General features: G+C 51.0%; 1 pseudogene; it reads left to right on the plus strand.

Moving 5' to 3' along the window:
• Positions 1–15,235: 15,235 nt before the first annotated feature.
• Positions 15,236–16,369, plus strand: LOC147108847 (trace amine-associated receptor 9-like; annotated as a pseudogene).
• The last annotated feature ends 1,883 nt before the right edge of the window (positions 16,370–18,252 follow it).

Raw genomic sequence — 18,252 nt, forward strand, 5'->3', positions numbered from 1 at the left:
GCAGCGCTGTCGGGAGGACTTCTTGCCAGCGGGAGGTTGGGAGGCCCTTAGACTTTAAGGCTAAGAGGACGGCCTTCCATACCGTCGCGTTCTCTCTTTCCACCTGACCGTTACCTCTGGGGTTGTAGCTGGTGGTCCTGCTTGCTGCAATACCTCTCTCTAGGAGGAATTGCCGGAGTTCCTCGCTCATGAAGGAGGAGCCCCGGTCGCTGTGTATATAGTTCGGGAACCCGAACAAGGCGAAGAGGGCATTCAGGCACTTAATGACCGTGCTACTGGTCATGTCGGGGCAGGGGAAGGCAAAGGGGAAACGGGAGTACTCATCAACGATGTTGAGGAAGTACACATTACGGTCAGAGGACGGGAGGGGCCCCTTAAAGTCGATGCTCAGGCGCTCGAAGGGGCGGGTGGCCTTGATCAGGCTTGCTCGGTCCGGCCTATAGAAGTGCGGTTTGCACTCCGCACAGGTCTGGCAGTTCCTGGTCATGGTCCTGACCTCCTCGATGGAGTAGGTCAGGTTGCGGGCCTTAATGAAATGGTAGAGTCTGGTGACTCCGGGGTGGCAGAGCTGGTCGTGGAGGGTCTGAAGCCTATCGATATGCGCGCTGGCGCATGTCATTCGTGAAAGGGCATCAGGGGATTCGTTCAGCTTGCCTGGCCGGTACAAGATCTCATAATCGTAGGTGGAGAGCTCGATTCTCCATCTCAAAATCTTGTCATTCTTGATTTTGCCCTTCAGCTTGTTATTAAACATGAAAGCCACCGAACGCTGGTCGGTGAGGAGGGTAAATCGTTTGCCTGCCAGGTAGTGCCTCCAGCGCCGTACTGCCTCCACGATCGCCTGGGCCTCTTTCTCGACCGACGAATGTCGGATCTCGGGGCCCTGTAGGGTCCTTGAGAAGAAGGCCACTGGCCTCCCCTCCTGGTTTAGGGTGGCGGCTAAGGCGAAGTCGGATGCGTCGCTCTCCACCTGAAAGGGGATGGACTCGTCCACTGCGTGCATCGTGGCCTTGGCTATGTCTCCCTTAATGAGGGAGAAGGCCGCGCACGCCTCCTCCGTGAGGGGGAAGGAAGTGGCTTTCAGGAGGGGTCTGGCTTTGTCCGCGTAATTGGGTACCCATTGGGCATAGTAGGCGAAAAGCCCCAGGGTTCTCCTAAGTGCTTTAGGGCAGTGGGGGAGGGGTAGCTCCATGAGGGGGCGCATTCTTTCTGGGTCGGGGCCGATGATTCCGTTCTCCACTACGCAGCCGAGGATGGCAAGGCGCGTGGTGTTAAACACGCATTTCTCCTTATTGTAGGTGAGGTTCAGCCGTTGGGCCGTACGGAGGAATTTCTCCAGATTCGCGTCATGTTCCTGCCGGTCGCGGCCGCAGATAGTGACGTTATCTAGGTAGGGGAATGTAGCCTGCAGTTCGTTCTGGTCAACCATCTGGTCCATCTCCCTTTGGAAGACCGAGACCCCATTAGTGACACCGAAGGGGACCCTAAGGAAGTGGTATAGGCGCCCATTCGCCTCGAAGGCGGTATACTGGCGGTCCTCAGGGTGGATAGGGAGTTGGTGGTAGGCCGACTTCAGGTCGATGGTCGAGAATACTTTATACTGTGCAATCTGATTGACCATGTCAGATATGCGGGGGAGGGGGTATGCGTCCAGCTGGGTATATCTGTTTATGGTCTGGCTGTAGTCGATGACCAGGCGGTTTTTATCGCCGGTCTTTACGACTACGACCTGGGCACGCCAGGGGCTGCTGCTCCCCTCGATAATGCCCTCTTTCAGGAGGCGCCGCACCTCAGAGCTAATGAAGGCTCTGTCCCCGGCGCTATACCGCCTGCTTTTGGTAGCGACGGGTTTGCAGTCAGGGGTAAGGTTAGCAAACAGAGAGGGTGGCGGGACCTTGAGGGTGGAGAGGCTGCAGGTGTTACGCGGTGGGCGGTTTAACGTTTGCTGGTTGTTGACTGTGAGTGGGGGGAGGGGTCCACCGTATGCTAGGGTTACGCTTTGGAGGTGGGATTGGAAGTCCAGCCCTAGTAGGACGGCAGCGCAGAGATGGGGGAGGACGAGGAGTTTAAAGTTTTTATACTCCGTGCCCTTAACCGACAGGGTCACGACACAGTAGCCGCTGATGTCCGTGGCGTGGGACCTCGATGCCATCGAGATTCGGCTGCGCATTGGTAGGACAGAGAGGGAGTAGTGGCTCACCGTGTCTGGGTGGATGAAGCTCTCCGTGCTTCCGCTGTCGAACAGGCAAGTCGTGGCGTGGCCGTTCACTTTGATGTCCATCATTGACTTGGACAGATGGTGCGGGCGGGCTTGGTCTAGGGTGACGGAAGCTAGTGTGTAGCTGAGCGAGTCGTTGTCATCTGCGGGCGAGGCGGTCGGGCGTGGTGAGTAAAATGGCGTCTCCCACGAGGTAGGGCCCCATGAGGCACTATTGGGGTCGGTTGCCTTAATCAAAGATGGCCGCCCCCATGACTCATGTGTGGGGATGCTGGCCTCAGTTGCCCTAAACAAAGATGGCCGCCCCCATGACTCATGTGTGGGGATGCTGGCCTCAGTTGCCCTAAACGAAGATGGCCGCCCCCATAGTTCGCATGCGGCACTGCTGGCCTCTGAGGATCCGCTCCTGCAGGCCTTGGAGAAGTGGCCTTTCTTCAGGCAGGTTTTACATATGGAGTTCTTGGCTGGGCAGCGCGACCTCGGGTGCTTCTCCTGGCCACAAAAAAAACAGCCGGCGGCCCGATCGCGGATGCCCGATGTCGGGGCCGGTGCCGGGGGTGGCGGGGCCGGTCGGGTCCGGGACGCCGACGCAGAGGTAGGTCCCGGGGGCGGCGCTGGGAAGGGTGCTGTGGTAGGGGTCGGGCCCGAGTCCCAGGGTCGCGAGCAGTACCTGGTGAATGCTTCCTGATCTTGGTGGGCCACTTCCAGGGAGATAGCGAGGGCTTCAGCTTTTTCCATGCTGAGGTCTTTAGCTTCCAGCAGTCTTTGCCGTGAGTACTCGGACCGTAGGCCTTTCAGGAATGCGTCGCGGATATTATCTTCAGTATTTTCGGCTGCCGACACCGATTTAAAGTCACAGTTCCTGGCGAGTGCATATAGCGCCTGTGAGAATTCGGCTACTGATTCTCCTGGCTGTTGCGGCCGTGATCTTAGGAGGTGCCTAGCGTACATGTAGTTTACCGGGGTCCGGTACTTCTGTTTCAGCAGGTTGATGGCGGTCTCGTAGGTAGTCATGTCCTCGATGAGAGTGTATACTCTCGGGCTCAGTTGTGCCTGCAGGACACTTAGTTTGGATGCCTGAGGGACGCTGGATTCTCTCAGGTATGATTCGAAGCAGACCAGCCAGTGTTTAAAGTCTGCGGCTGAGTTTGCTGCTCGTGGGTTCAGGTCCAGGTACGTCGGTCTGAGGGCTCGCAGCCAAGCTGGCTGGTGTGGCTGTGCTCCTGGGAGCTGCGCTGGTGGCTCCTCCGCCGGTTGTGACTCGTTGTCGGACATCATTAAATTTAGTCAATAAAATTGATATACCTATCAATTCCTCCAATAAAAGGCGAAGAGTTACGAAGGTGACTAAAGGTTTACCACATCAAGAAAGTTCTCTTGTACACATTTCAGGAATTCCTCCCCCTCTTTGCCCTTTACACTGTTACGATCCCAGTCTATATTAGGATAATTAAAGTCCCCCATTATCACCACTCTGTAGTTCTTGCATCTTTCTGTAATTTGCCTGCAAGTCTGCTCCTCTAACTCCTTCCCACTATTTGGTGGCCTATAATATACACCCAGTAGAATAATAGCTTCTCTACTGTTCCTTAATTCTAACCAAATAGACTCTGTCTTTGGCCCCTCAACTACATCATCCACCTCCAGTGCTATAATAGTTTCTTTGATCAATAGCAAAGTTAAAGCACATGGGATTGGGGGCAAGGTACTGACTTGGATAGAGAACTGGTTGGCAAACAGGAAGCAAAGAGTTGGAATAAACAGGTCTTTTTCCAAGTGGAAGGCAGTGACTAGTGGGGTACCGCAGGGATCGGTGCTAGGACCCCAGCTATTCACAATATATATTAATGATGATCTAGACGAGGGAACTAGATGTAATATCTCCAAGTTTGCAGACGACACAAAGCTGGGTGGGCGTGTGTGCTGTGAGGAGGATGCAGAGAAATTCCAGTACAATTTGGACAGGTTGGGCGATTGGGCAAATGCATGGCAGATGCAGTATAACGTGGATAAATGTGAGGTTATCCACTTTGGTGGCAAAAACAGGAAGGCAGATTATTATCTGAAGGCCAATAGATTGGGAAAAGGGGAAGTGCAACGAGACCTGGGTGTCCTTGTGCACCAGTCGCTGAAGGTAAGCATGCAGGTGCAGCAGGCGGTTAAGAAGGCAAATGGTATGTTGGTCTTCGTAGCGGGAGGATTCGAGTACAGGAGCAAGGATGTCTTGCTGCAGTTGTACAGGGCCTTGGTGAGACCACACCTTGAGTATTGTGTGCAGTTTTGGTCGCCTTATCTGAGGAAGGATGTACTTGCCATGGAGGGAGTGCAGCGAAGATTCACCAGACTGATACCTGGGATGGCAGGAATGACGTAAGAAGAGAGATTGGGTCGATTAGGCTTATATTCGCTGGAGTTTAGAAGAATGAGAGGGGATCTCATTGAAACGTATAAAATTCTAACAGGACTAGACAGACTAGATGCAGGAAGGTTGTTCCCGATGACGGGGGAGTCCAGAACCAGGGGTCACAGTCTAAGGATAAGGGGTAAGCCATTTAGGACTAAGATGAGGAGGAATTTCTTCACCCAGAGAGTGGTGAACCTGTGGAATTCTCTACCACAGAAGACAGTTGAGGCCAATTCATTAAATATATTCAAGAAGGAGTTAGATATATTTCTTAAGGCTAAAGGGATCAAGGGATATGGGGAGAAGGCAGGGACAGGGTACTGAATTTGGATGATCAGCCATGATCGCATTGAATGGCGGAGCAGGCTCGAGGGGCCGAATGGCCTACTCCTGCTCCTATCTTCTATGTTTCTATGTTTCTATGTTTCAATACTGCCAACCCCACCCCCCTCCTTTTTTTCCTTCCCTATCTTTCCTGAATACCTGTAGACAGGAATATTAATTCCCAATCCTGCCCTTCTTTGAGCCAGGTCTGAGTTATTGGCACTATATTATAGTCCCATGTAGCGACTTGTGCTTGCAGCTCACCAACCTTATTTACCAAGCTCCATGAATTTACATACATGCACTCCAAACCCATCTTAGACTGCTTCGCATTTGCCCCCAGTCTGATCCCGCCTATTTCTTTACTCTAATGCTATGTGCCTCTGCCAGTCCTCTGGGAACCTTGTTTCTCCTCTCTAATCTTTCATCCCGGTGCCCACCTCCCCCCACCCCCCCCCCCCCCCGGCAAATTAGTTTAAACCCTCCTCCACTGTACTAGTTAATCTTCCCACAAGGACATTGATCTCCGCTCTGTTGAGGTGCAACTCATCCTCCTTGAACAGGTCCCACCTTCCCCAGAACTGGTCCCAATGCTCCAGGAATCTGACGCCCTCCTTCCCACATCATTTCTCCAGCTACAAGTTAGCCTGGTTTATCCCACTATTCCTATACTCACTAGTGCATGGCACTGGGCGTGATCCAGAGATTACTACCTTTGAAGTCCTGCTTTTCAACATCCTCTCTAGCTCCTGAAACTCTGACTGCGGGACTTCAACCCTTTTCCTTCCTATGTCATTGGTTCCCACATGGACCATAACTTCTGGCTGTTCCCCCCCGCCCCCCCCACCCCTCAAAATGTTCAGTGATGTCCTTTACCCTGGCACCAGGGAGGCAACACATTGTGCGCAGTCACATTGGTGGTTGCAGAAATGCCTATCCCCCTGACTATTGAATCCCCTATGACCATTGAATTTCTACAATTTGGGGGATCTTAGCTACAAGGACAGGTTGGAGAAGCTGGATTTCTTTTCATTAGAGCAAAGGAGGTTGAGGGGTGATTTGATAGAGGTGTACAAGATTATGATGGGTTTGGATAGGCTAGACGGGGAAAGGCTGTTCCCACTAGTTGATGGTACAAGGACTAAGGGACACAGATTCAAGGTTTTGGGCAAGAGATACAGGGGGATGTGAGGAAAAACTTTTTTACGCAGCGAGTGGTGAGGACCTGGAACTCGCTGCCGACGGAAGTGGTGGAAGCGGAGACACTCAATGTTTTAAAGGGGAGACTGGATAGGCACTTGAGGGAAATAAACTTGCAGGGCTACGGGGATAGAGCGGGGGAATGGGACTGACTGGATTGATCTACAGAGAGCCAGTATGGACTCGATGGGCTGAATGGCCTCCTTCTGTGCCGTTATGACTCTATGACTAATTTTCTCTGCCCCCCCCCCTGCGCAGTCATTTGTCTCACAGTGCCGTGGATGTGCTCTAGACTGCATTCCCCCAAGATGTCGTCACCCTCACTGATATTCAATGCTGAAAACCGGTTTGATAGTGCTATACACCCATTGGATTTCTGCACTGCCTGCCTCTCCCTACCCTGCTGGATGACCACCCACTCATTATTCTCCTTAACCCTCGGTAGCTGCGGGGTGACCACCTCCTGGAATGTGCGCCCTGCAGTAACTCCTGCCACTCCTCAAGCTCAGAGACCCAAAGTGTTAAACTATCCTTTCTCTTTTTAGATACTTATGGATCTGAAGTGCATTTTTAGCCTTTTTTGGATGAATATCTCAACTAAAAATGGGATTGATGGTTAGAAAGAGAAAGTAGAAGGAAGGAAATAACTTGTATTTATACAGCACCTTTCATATTGTCAGAATGTCTCAAAATGCTTTACAGCCAATAAAGTACTATTGAAGTGTAGTCAGCGGTGTATTGTAGTGACATCACACAGTAAGGTCCCACAAATGGCAATGAGCTAAATGGCCAGATCATCTGTTTTGGTGGTGTTGGTTGAGGGGCAAATGTTGGTCAGAACACCAGGAGATCTCCTTTGCTCTTCTTGTAATACTTCCAAAGGACCCTTTACACCAACCTGAGAAGTCGGACAGGGTCTCGGTTTAACGTCTCACCCAAAAGACGGCACCTCCGACAGTGCAGCACTCCCTCAGCACTGCATTGAGAAGTGCCCGCCTAGATTATGTGTTCAAAAATATCTAAAGGTGGAGATCAACACATGCATGTAAGGTATGATAGTCTTGTGATTAGGGTGTTGAAAAAAGCAGCCAGAGGTTATGAGTTCCTAATCCTGCTGTGGCAAATTTTGAAAATGAATTCAATGAATCTGGTAGTTTGTGGATTTGCACCAGAACATCTGTTGTATTGCAAAAACACAAATGGTTCACTAATGCCCTTCAGGGAAGGGAACATACCACCTCTACCTGTCTGACTCCTCCATAGAAACATAGAAGATAGGAGCAGGAGTCGGCCATTCGGCCCCTCGAGTCTGCTCCGCCATTCAATGAGATCATGGCTGATCATCCAAATTCAGTACCTTGTCCCTGCCTTCTCCCCATATCCCTTGATCCATTTAGCCTTAAGAAATATATCCAACTCCTTCTTGAATATATTTAATGAATTGGCCTCTGCTGCCTTCTGTGGCAGAGAATTCCACAGGTTCACCACTCTCTGGGTGAAGAAATTCCTCCTCATTGCTGTCCTAAATGGCTTACCCCTTATCCTCTGACTGTGACCCCTGGTTCTGGACTCCCACGCCATTGGGAACATCCTTCCTGCATCCAGTCTGTCCAGTCCTGTTAGAATTTTATACGTTTCAATGAGATCCCCTCTCATTCTTCTAAACTCCAGCGAGTATAAGCCCAATCGACCCAATCTCTCCTCATACATCATTCCTGCCATCCCAGGTTTCAGACTGGTGAATCTTCACTGCACTCCCTCCATAGCAAGAACATCCTTCCTCAGATAAGGTGACCAAAACTGCACACAATACTCAAGGTGTGGTCTCACCAAGGCCCTGTACAACTGCAGCAAGACATCCAATCCTATCTTATATGGTTGACTCTAAATGCTGTCAGGACAGCCAGGGATGTACAGTAAATGGGCCGTTTCCCACATTCCAATAAAACAATTAATGTTTGCTGAACTATTGGGAGGGGCGGATGGGGAGGCGGGGTGGTGGTGGGTGTAGGAAGTATCTGGTTACGATGCTCCAGCCATCATGAGTGTTGGGCAGGCTTGATGGACCAGCTGGTCAGTTCCTGCCCCTGGGTTTGGTATGTTGGTGTCAGGGTGGAGACTGTGGTCATCTGCCACTGCACTGACTGCGGGGGCTTCAGTCGACCGCCTTGTGCAAATGATACTAATTGTTGCTCCAATTCAAAAACCCAAAACACATGTGAGTTACATTGGCGAGACCGCGGCGTGGTGTGGACTGAAATGACTTCTACTCAAGGTCGCATTTTGGTATCTGATAATGCTGATTTCATGTTGTAATATTTTTACAGTATCTCTTTGTGATGAAATATTCCATTCATCACTGCCTGTGACTGTGGTTGGTTTCAGGTTCCCCCTTACCATTGTATTGCCTGTGACTGTGGTTGGTTTCAGGTTTCTCCTCACCATTGTATTGTGTATTGGAATGTATGGAATGTGTTGTGTGTAGGGCTCCGCCCATACCTGGCCTCTATGTAAGCCAGCTCAGTCTGGCCTCACAGCCAGTACTGCAGACCTCCAGGGAAGATACCTCTCTCCACTTCTAAGTTAATAAAAGCCTTGTTTTGTTTCGCTAACATCGAGTCTCGGGATTATTGAGGCACATCAATTTTATTAACTTATTTTTCAACACAATGGATCAACTCCTGAAACCCGAACGTTTGGATTTGGATCAGCATGCTCCGGACGCATCAGCACACTTCGGACACTGGTTTATGTGTATGGAATTCTTCCTGGACAATTCCGCAGCCGTCAAAGACGCTACGGACGCTGCGAGTATGAAACTCGGAATTCTGCGGAATTGGGTAAGCCACCGGGTTTACCCCCTCATCCAAGACGCCGACACGTACCTGGCCGCCTGCGACATCTTAAAGGCGCATTACCAGCAGCCTACGAATGAGGTGTATGCTAGGCATCTGCTCGCCACTCGCGCACAGCGACCTGGGGAATCGGTGGAGGAGTTCCTAGGCACCCTGAAAATGCTTGGCAAAGACTGCAAGTGCCGAGATGTAAAAGCCGCAGTGTACACCGACGAGCTTGTTCGCGATGCCTTTATCACAGGCCTCAGCTCCACTTACATCCGGCAAAGACTGCTGGAAAAAATGGGATTGGACCTGAAACAGGCTGCGGACACCGCACGATCCCTGGATGTGGCCCAGAGAAACTCGGACGCCTACTCTTCAGCCCGCGCCATCCACGCCGCCACGTGTGCACCAAGGGCGCCGCCATCTTGGAAGGCATCTTCCCCGCCCGGCAGCCCGACACCGTCGGGGCCCCGCTCTCCCCCTAGAAGCCCTACGACAGCCGCGACGCGTCGGGGACGCAACTGCTACTTCTGCGGGCAGCCAAAGCACACCAGAAACCTGTGCCCGGCGAAAGGCACCACCTGCTTTAAGTGCGGTAAGAAGGGGCACTTTGGGAAGGTGTGCAGAGGGAACCCCGCTGGAAAACCAAAACCTGCCACCACCGCGTGTGCGCCGTGGGAGCGGCCATCTTGGACGCCATCTTGCCCGACCTCGTATGGTCCACCATCTTGTCTCGATCAGGGCCCTACAGTGGCATCGGTCACAGTGGACCAGACCAGGCCCCACCCGCTATCCAAATCAATGGTGGACATCGAGGTAAACGGGTGCGGGGTTAAATGTTTAATTGACAGTGGAAGCACGGAGAGTTTTATCCACCCGGAACTGGCACGACAACTCTCCCTAAAGGTGGTCCCTACTCGGGGTACCATCTCTATGGCTGATAAAACCCAGACATCGACCATTCTGGGTTACTGCACGGTACAATTGCCCGTTAACGGGACTGTATACGATAATTTTAAAGTATTAATCATGAAGAATCTATGCGCGAGCGTGATCTTGGGCCTGGATTTCCAGTGCAACCACCAAAGCATCACGCTCAAGTACGGTGGGTCCCAGCCGCCCCTCACAGTGTGCGGCCTGGCTACCCTGAAGGTAAAGCCGCCTTCGCTATTCGCGAACCTTACCCCTAACTGCCGGCCAATAGCGACCAAAAGCAGGAGGTACAGCTGGGAGGACAGGCGGTTTATCGCAACCGAGGTAGACAGGCTCCTGAAAGAGCGCATTATTGAATGCAGCAATAGCCCGTGGCGCGCCCAAGTGGTGGTGGTAAGGGGTAGCGAGAAGAAACGGATGGTGATCGACTATAGCCAAACGATCAACAGGTACACCCAACTAGACGCCTACCCGCTACCCCGCATATCAGAAATGGTGAACCAAATCGCCCAATACCGGGTGTTCTCCACCATCGACCTCAAGTCAGCGTACCACCAGCTCCCTATCAGACCAGAGGACCACCCGTACACCGCCTTCGAGGCGAACGGACGCCTCTACCAATTCCTCAGAGTCCCCTTTGGGGTGACGAATGGGGTCTCGGTCTTCCAGAGGGAGATGGATCGCATGGTCGATGACCACCACTTGCAGGCAACCTTCCCCTACCTCGACAACGTCACCATCTGCGGTCACAACCAGCAGGATCACGACTCGAACCTCGAGAGGTTCCTGAAAACCGCACAAAAACTCAACCTCACCTATAACGAGGACAAGTGCGTTTTCAACACCACGCGCCTCTGCATACTAGGCAGCGTGGTGGAGAATGGGGAAATCGGACCAGACCCCGACCGATTGCGCCCCCTACGGGAGCTGCCCCTGCCCAACACTCCCAAAGCCCTGAAAAGGTGCCTGGGGTTATTTTCTTATTATTCCCAATGGGTCCCCAACTACTCCGACAAAGCCCGCCCCCTCTTGAAAGCATCCTCTTTTCCGCTCTCTGCTGAGGCCCACGCCGCCTTCAAAAGCATTAAGCAGGATATTGAGCGGGCCACGCTACAGGCAGTGGACGAGAACACTCCCTTTCAAGTGGAAAGTGATGCGTCTGACTTTGCCTTGGCAGCCACCCTCAACCAGGCGGGGCGGCCCGTAGCTTTCTTCTCGAGGACCCTCCAAGGGCCCGAGATCAGACACTCCTCCGTGGAAAAGGAGGCCCAAGCCATCGTGGAGGCAGTGCGCCACTGGTGCCACTACCTAGCCGGCAAACGCTTCACCCTACTTACCGACCAGCAGTCGGTAGCGTTTATGTTCAATAATAAACAGAGGGGGAAGATCAAAAATGATAAGATTCTTAGGTGGCGGATCGAGCTCTCCACCTTCGAGTATGACATCATTTACCGGCCAGGGGCCCTTAACGAATCCCCAGATGCCCTCTCACGAGGGATGTGTGCCAGCGCCACCGGGGATCGGCTACAGACCCTCCACAACGACCTCTGCCACCCAGGGGTCACGCGGCTGTTCCACTTCATAAAGTCCCGCAACTTACCCTACTCGATTGAGGAAGTTCGGTCTCTGACCAGGAACTGCCGCACTTGCGCTGAGTGCAAGCCTCGGTTCTACCACCCTGATAGAGCCCACTTAATCAAAGCTACACGGCCCTTTGAGCGGCTCAGCTTAGATTTCAAGGGCCCCCTCCCGTCCGTCGACCGCAATGTTTACTTCCTGAACATTGTGGACGAATACTCCCGGTTCCCATTCGCCTTCCCCTGCCCAGACATGACCAGCGCCACGGTCATTAAATGCCTCAACAGCCTGTTCTGCCTGTTCGGTATGCCGAGCTACATCCACACGGATAGGGGGGCGTCCTTCATGAGTGAAGAGCTACGCCAGTACATGCTGTCCAGGGGTATCGCCACGAGCCGTACCACCAGCTACAACCCCCGGGGTAACGGTCAAGTGGAGCGAGAGAACGGGACAGTATGGAAAGCAGTCACTCTAGCTCTAAGGACCAAGGGCCTCCCTATCTCCCGCTGGCAGGAAGTCCTCTCAGATGTGCTCCATTCGATACGGTCGCTATTGTGTACTGCCACTAATGCCACGCCTCATGAACGAATGTTTAGCTTCCCCCGGAAATCCACCTCAGGCGTATCCATGCCGTCATGGCTCTCCACCCCGGGTCCGGTATTCATGCGAAGGCATGTGAGGGGCCATAAGACGGATCCTCTCGTGGAGCCAGTGCACCTACTCCACGCCAACCCCCAATACGCGTATGTCCGGCACGCCGACGGAAGGGAGGACACCGTGTCAATAAAAGACGTCGCCCCAGCCAGTAACGACAGCAACCACAGCAATAGCAGCAACAACGACCACAGCAACTCTTACCCACCCACTACTCTTTCATCACCCCCGGAAGAACATCGACCAACGGCACCCCCACCAACTACCCCTTCAACAACCCTGGCGGCACCCCCGGCAGAGACCCAGGAGGCCACCGGGGACACCCAGCTGACACCCGCGACACCACAACAGCCACGTCGGTCGCAGAGGACTACCAAACCCCCGAACAGACTAAATCTATAGAAGGGGTGAATGTGATGAAATATTCCATTCATCACTGCCTGTGACTGTGGTTGGTTTCAGGTTCCCCCTTACCATTGTATTGCCTGTGACTGTGGTTGGTTTCAGGTTTCTCCTCACCATTGTATTGTGTATTGGAATGTATGGAATGTGTTGTGTGTAGGGCTCCGCCCATACCTGGCCTCTATGTAAGCCAGCTCAGTCTGGCCTCACAGCCAGTACTGCAGACCTCCAGGGAAGATACCTCTCTCCACTTCTGAGTTAATAAAAGCCTTGTTTTGTTTCGCTAACATCGAGTCTCGGGATTATTGAGGCACATCACTCTTCAAACATTTTTAAACATTAAAGTAAGATCACATTATCTAATATTTATGAACAACAATCAGGAGAACGGTGCTGGCTACATAGTTACTTCCAACCAAAACTGGGTTTGCTTGAGCGATTTGGCTGCTGGCTTTTGGCCGCTGGGCTGTAATGATACGGCTGTTCCAATGAGCTAATATTTTCAGCCGGTTATTCCGTGATAGCACTGATGCAATGTGACTTCAGAGCCCGGAGGAGGGCTTTGGAAAGTGGCTCGTTTCCCGAGGCCTTGACTTTCCACTCGCTCTTTATTCATGGCGAGGGGCGGTTTTATAATCTTCCCTTCAAACAGACGCTTGTGTTCCAGGCGCATTTTTTTCTTCCAAAGCCCCAATGATTTGTAAAAAGCCGCCGTTATTTAAGGGGAAAAAAAAATAAGAATCGAGACTTTGGTGGATTTTCTGTGAGCGGGTGAGTTCCTTAGTTTCGCTTAATTTCCATAACTTTGAGGCTGGGGAGTATCTTACTTTTAATTGAGGTTTTTAGCTCCCCCGTTTTCGCATTCAATGACTTGAAATCGTGTTTTGGGGAAACGCTCTTTCTCCCAGTGGAATGCCCCAGGAATACCCCATGGTTCGGATCGCGAGAATCAAACAGCACTGTCCTGTTGGAATATTCCTGATAGTGTAGCAGGAGAGGAGGAGAAGGAGGTGTAGGATTAGATAGCCTGCAATTTGCAGAAATGGCTATCGGCATCTTTAGCACCGGGCTCTGGGGTGCTTCAGAAAGGGACTGTCTTGCTTTGGGGCTAAGGTTAGACATTCGTTAGGAAAAACAGCAGTTGTTTTAGAAATAGGGTTGGGTTAGGCTGGGGATTAGGGTTCATAGAATGGTTACAGCACAGAAGGAGGCCATTCAGCCCGTCAAGCCCGTGCCAGCTCTCTGCAGGAGCACTTCAGCTAGTCCCGCTCCCCCGCCCTTTCCCCGTAGCCCTGCAATTTTATTTTCTTCAGGTACTTATCCAATTCCCTTTTGAAAGCCAGGATTTAGCCTGCCTCCATAGAAACATAGAAACATAGAAGATAGGAGCAGGAGTAGGCCATTCGGCCCCTCGAGCCTGCTCCGCCATTCAATGTGATCATGGCTGATCATCCAAATTCAGTACCCTGTCCCTGCTTTCTCCCCATATCCCTTGATCCCTTTAGCCTTAAAAAATATATCTAACTCCTTCTTGAATATATTTAATGAATTGGCCTCAACTGCCTTCTGTGGCAGAGAATTCCACAGGTTCACCACTCTCTGGGTGAAGAAATTCCTCCTCATCTCTGTCCTAAATGGCTTAACCCTTATCCTTAGACTGTGACCCCTGGTTCTGGACTCCCCCGCCATCGGGAACATCCTTCCTGCATCTAGTCTGTCTAGTCCTGTTAGAATTTTATAAGTTTCAATGAGATCCCCTCTCATTCTTCTAAACTCCACCCCTCTCAGGCAGTGCATTCCAGATCCTAACCACTCACTGCGTAAAAAAGATTTTCCTCATGTAGCCTTTGGTTATTCTGCCAATCACCTTAAATCTGTGTCCTCTGGTTCTCCACCCTTCCGGTTAGCAGGAAGCAATTGTCTAGTCTCCCTTATCTCTCCAACTACCACTCTTGCTTAACTAATTTAAGAAAAACGTGATTTAGGACACAAACATTCCCAAATATGAAACAGTTACTGGTCTGGGTGGAATTTGTCCTAACATTGTCAATTAATTACTATGGTTAGAATGTGGAACTCGCTACCGCAAGGAGTGGTCGAGACGAATAGCACAGGTGCCTTTAAGGGGAAGCTGGATAAACACGTGTGGGAGAAAGGAACAGAAGGATAGGTTGATAGGCTGAGATGAAGAGGGGTGGGAGGAGGCTCGTGTGGAGCATAAACACCAGGCTGGACCTGTTGGGCCCAATGACCTGTTTCTGTGCTGTACATTCTATGTAATTATTGTTGCTGTCCACATTATATTGACTGTAATGCTGATGAAGATGGTAACATAGAGCTAGGCAGCCGGACCCCCTTTCGTCAAACTGTGAGTAAAAAGAGTCCCAGCCTTGTCCCTCAGGAAGTTTTAGTGAGTGGGACTCCTCACTCACATTTCCCTTTCACCGTGTAATGTATTTGTTTGATGAGTGGGTTGCAGGTTTAGTAAGGGGGGGGGAAGAGAGGGAAATAAACTGCTGGTGAATTTATATCAGACTTCTGGTCTCGGGCACTTAATATGTTTTTCATCTACTCAGAAGAGATATGAGAAACCCGGTGAGAATTCTCAACTCGCCTCTGGCCAGATCGACTCCTCTACACAAAGAAAAAGAGACTTGGACTGATAGAACCTAAATAATAAAATCATAAAAGAGATATGATCTAATACAAGGAACATCATGTTGGCGAGGTCCAACCAGAGTGACCCAGATGGTTGCAGTGAGCATACGGTAGGAGGCACAGTCACCATCTCCCTCAAGATCCTACTGGTTCTCGCTATAATTGTTGGCAATGTTCTGACTCTGGTTGTGTTCCTGGGCTCCAAGAGTTTCCGAACTCCTCAAGGCTATCTCAAAGCATCTCTGGCTCTGGCGGATCTCAGTGTGGGGGGTGCTGGTGGTCCCTTACTCTGTCTACACCGAGATCACCTTGGCTGTAAGAGGGAGCTTTGGCGGGACACGGCGGCAAGCGGACCCCATGCCCCTTTTCCAGCCCTGTCTGGAGGTGGGAGCCCAGTTTGCCGGCTGCACTTTCATCTCCATCAGCACCATCTTCCTGCTGTCCATCGAGAGAGGGGCATCGCCGTGCTGAAGCCCTTGCACAAGAAGATGGTCATCACCAAGAGGAGGAGCTCCGCTCTGATCGCCCTCTCCTGGGCTCTCAGCTTCTTCCTGGCCATGGTGCCCATGGTGTTCAGGGCCTGGTCCTGCAGTACAGTCCTTGCAGTAAGATGTGCATCTACACCTTCACTGGCCGGCCCCAGACCTCGGGCTGGAAGATCATACTCCTCTTCCCCGCCTTCGATTCCTCCCTCCTGGGAGGCACGGTGGCCATCACCATCCTGACCTTCTCGGCCATTCGCCAACACTGCAAAGTGAGGAAGAAGTTAGCCCAGGCCAAGCTCTCGTCCCAGCCCGGCACCGCCACCCAACCACGCCTCAGCTGTTTTGACATCGCCGCCGCCAAGGCCATCGGCATCATGACCGTCGCCTCCTTCGGCCCATTGCCGTGCTGGTAGTGGGCACAGTGCTGGACTACCAGTGGTGCATCTTCTCCGACTGCGCCTTCTGGACCCTGACCTCCATCAGTTGCTGGAATGTCATCATCTACAGTGTCCGCGACCGCAGGTTCCGCCTCAGGGTCCAGGAGCTGTTCACTGGCTCGGTGCTGAACCCCACCAGCCGCAGAGAGAACTCGGCCAGGGAGTCAACCAGCGCCGGCCAAGGAGGACCATGTGCATTGGTCCTGAAAGAGGCCACCCCTCCTATTCATATATAGAATGGGCCACATTTCTCACCAGAACGCTGAGTCAAAATTACCCTTTCTTAAGTAAATTAATATATATATTTTTTAAACTAGCACCGTTGCCCTCCTCAGAACACCCCAAGCTACTGGATTACCCTTGAAGTGTAGTCACTTGTTTTGCAGGCAAACAGTAAGCAACCAATTTTCACACACAAGAAGGACCCATAAGCAGCAATGAGACGGATCTGTTTTTGTTGACATTGGTTGAGGGGGTGACTGCTGGCCAGGATACCCAAGAGAACTTTCTATTCTTACTTGGAAAACTTCCCTTTTCACCTTCGAATAATGCAACGGAATATTTAACCTCCTCCTGAGAGAGTGCCAAAAACTTATTTTGCACCAGGCAGACAGGACCTGGGCTTTAACATCTCATCCAAAATATGGCACCTCCAACAATGCAGGACACCTGCACAACCGCACTAAAATGTCAAACCTAGATTACTCGCTCAAGGCTGGGGCCCTGAACTACACAACCTACTGACTCAGATGCAACAGTTCTACCACCAAACCAAGCTGATACTTCAAACGTACAATACAATAGGATTGATGTAATGCAAAAGTGTGTTTTTGTGCAATAATTAAAAGCTCTTTCAAGGTATATTGGTTGCAAAATATTTCATATTTTCATTCAGTTAGAACATCATCCCTGTGCCGATTATTGCCACAGAGCAGAATACTGGATATAATGAGTGACGTGCAATCATTTTTTTATACGTGGTGATAAAATCTATTTTTTGGAAGTGCAACCTCATATATAAGAAAATGATAAACTCACATTTCAATTATCTAATTTTTTTTTTTTTAATTCATTTTTCTGCTAGCATGAAAATTCTCCAGTAGGATTTCCCCACCCGTTAGGCTTCTCTGTTGATGCCAATTACAGGGAAGCATTCTAGATGACCTGAAGATGATCCATTAATTACAACAGTGAATCTGAATTCTAACCAACCTGAGTGTCACTCCAGAAAGAAAGAACCTGTATTTAAGTAGTGCTTTTCAATTCCTCAAGCTATCCCAAAATGCTTCACAGCCAGTACTTTCGAAGTGTAGTCACTGCTGTAGGGAAACGCGGCAGTCCATTTGCATGCAGCAAGGTCCCACAAACACCAAAATGATAATGGCCAGATAATTTGCTCTTGATGGTTTTGGTTGAGGGCTAAATGTTGGGAAGGACACCGGGAGAACTTCCTTTTTCATCTTTGAATAGCGCCACAGAACCTCCTCCTGAGAGAAGCTGTTTAACATCTCTTCTGAAAGACATCTCCTCCAACAGCGCAGCGATCCCTCAATAATGAAGTGACAGCCTCGATTATGCGCTCAGTCTCTGGAGCGGAGTTTGAACCCACAACCTTGTGACTCAGATAAAAGTGCTACCACTGAGCCAAGGCTGACCCTGGAAGACCACGCTGCACATTGGGAAAGTTGCAATCCCAGCCTACAGTGTCATTTTTCAGGATTAGACAAGCTCTGGAGGACATAAGTACATAAGATGTAGGAGCAGGAGTCGGCCATTTGGCCCCTCGAGCCTGCTCCCCCATTCAATAAGATCATGGCTAATCTGATCTTGGCCTCAACTCCACTTCCCTGCCCACTCCCCATAACCCTTGACTCCCTTACCATTCAAAAATCTGTCTATCTCCACCTTAAATATATTCAATGACTCCGCCTCCACAGCTCTCTGGGGAAGAGAATTCCACAGATTCACGACCCTCTGAGAGAAGAAATTCCTCCTCATTTCTGATTTAAATGGGTGCCCCCTTATTCTGAAATTATGCCCCCTAGTTCTAGATTCCCCCACGAGGGGAAACATCCTCTCTGCATCTACCCTGTCAAGCCCCTTCAGAATCTTATATGTT

This window comes from Somniosus microcephalus, chromosome 13 (genome assembly GCF_052327205.1).
Source record: "Somniosus microcephalus isolate GS21.2 chromosome 13, FLI_Smic_1.0, whole genome shotgun sequence".
Classification (NCBI taxonomy): domain Eukaryota; kingdom Metazoa; phylum Chordata; class Chondrichthyes; order Squaliformes; family Somniosidae; genus Somniosus; species Somniosus microcephalus.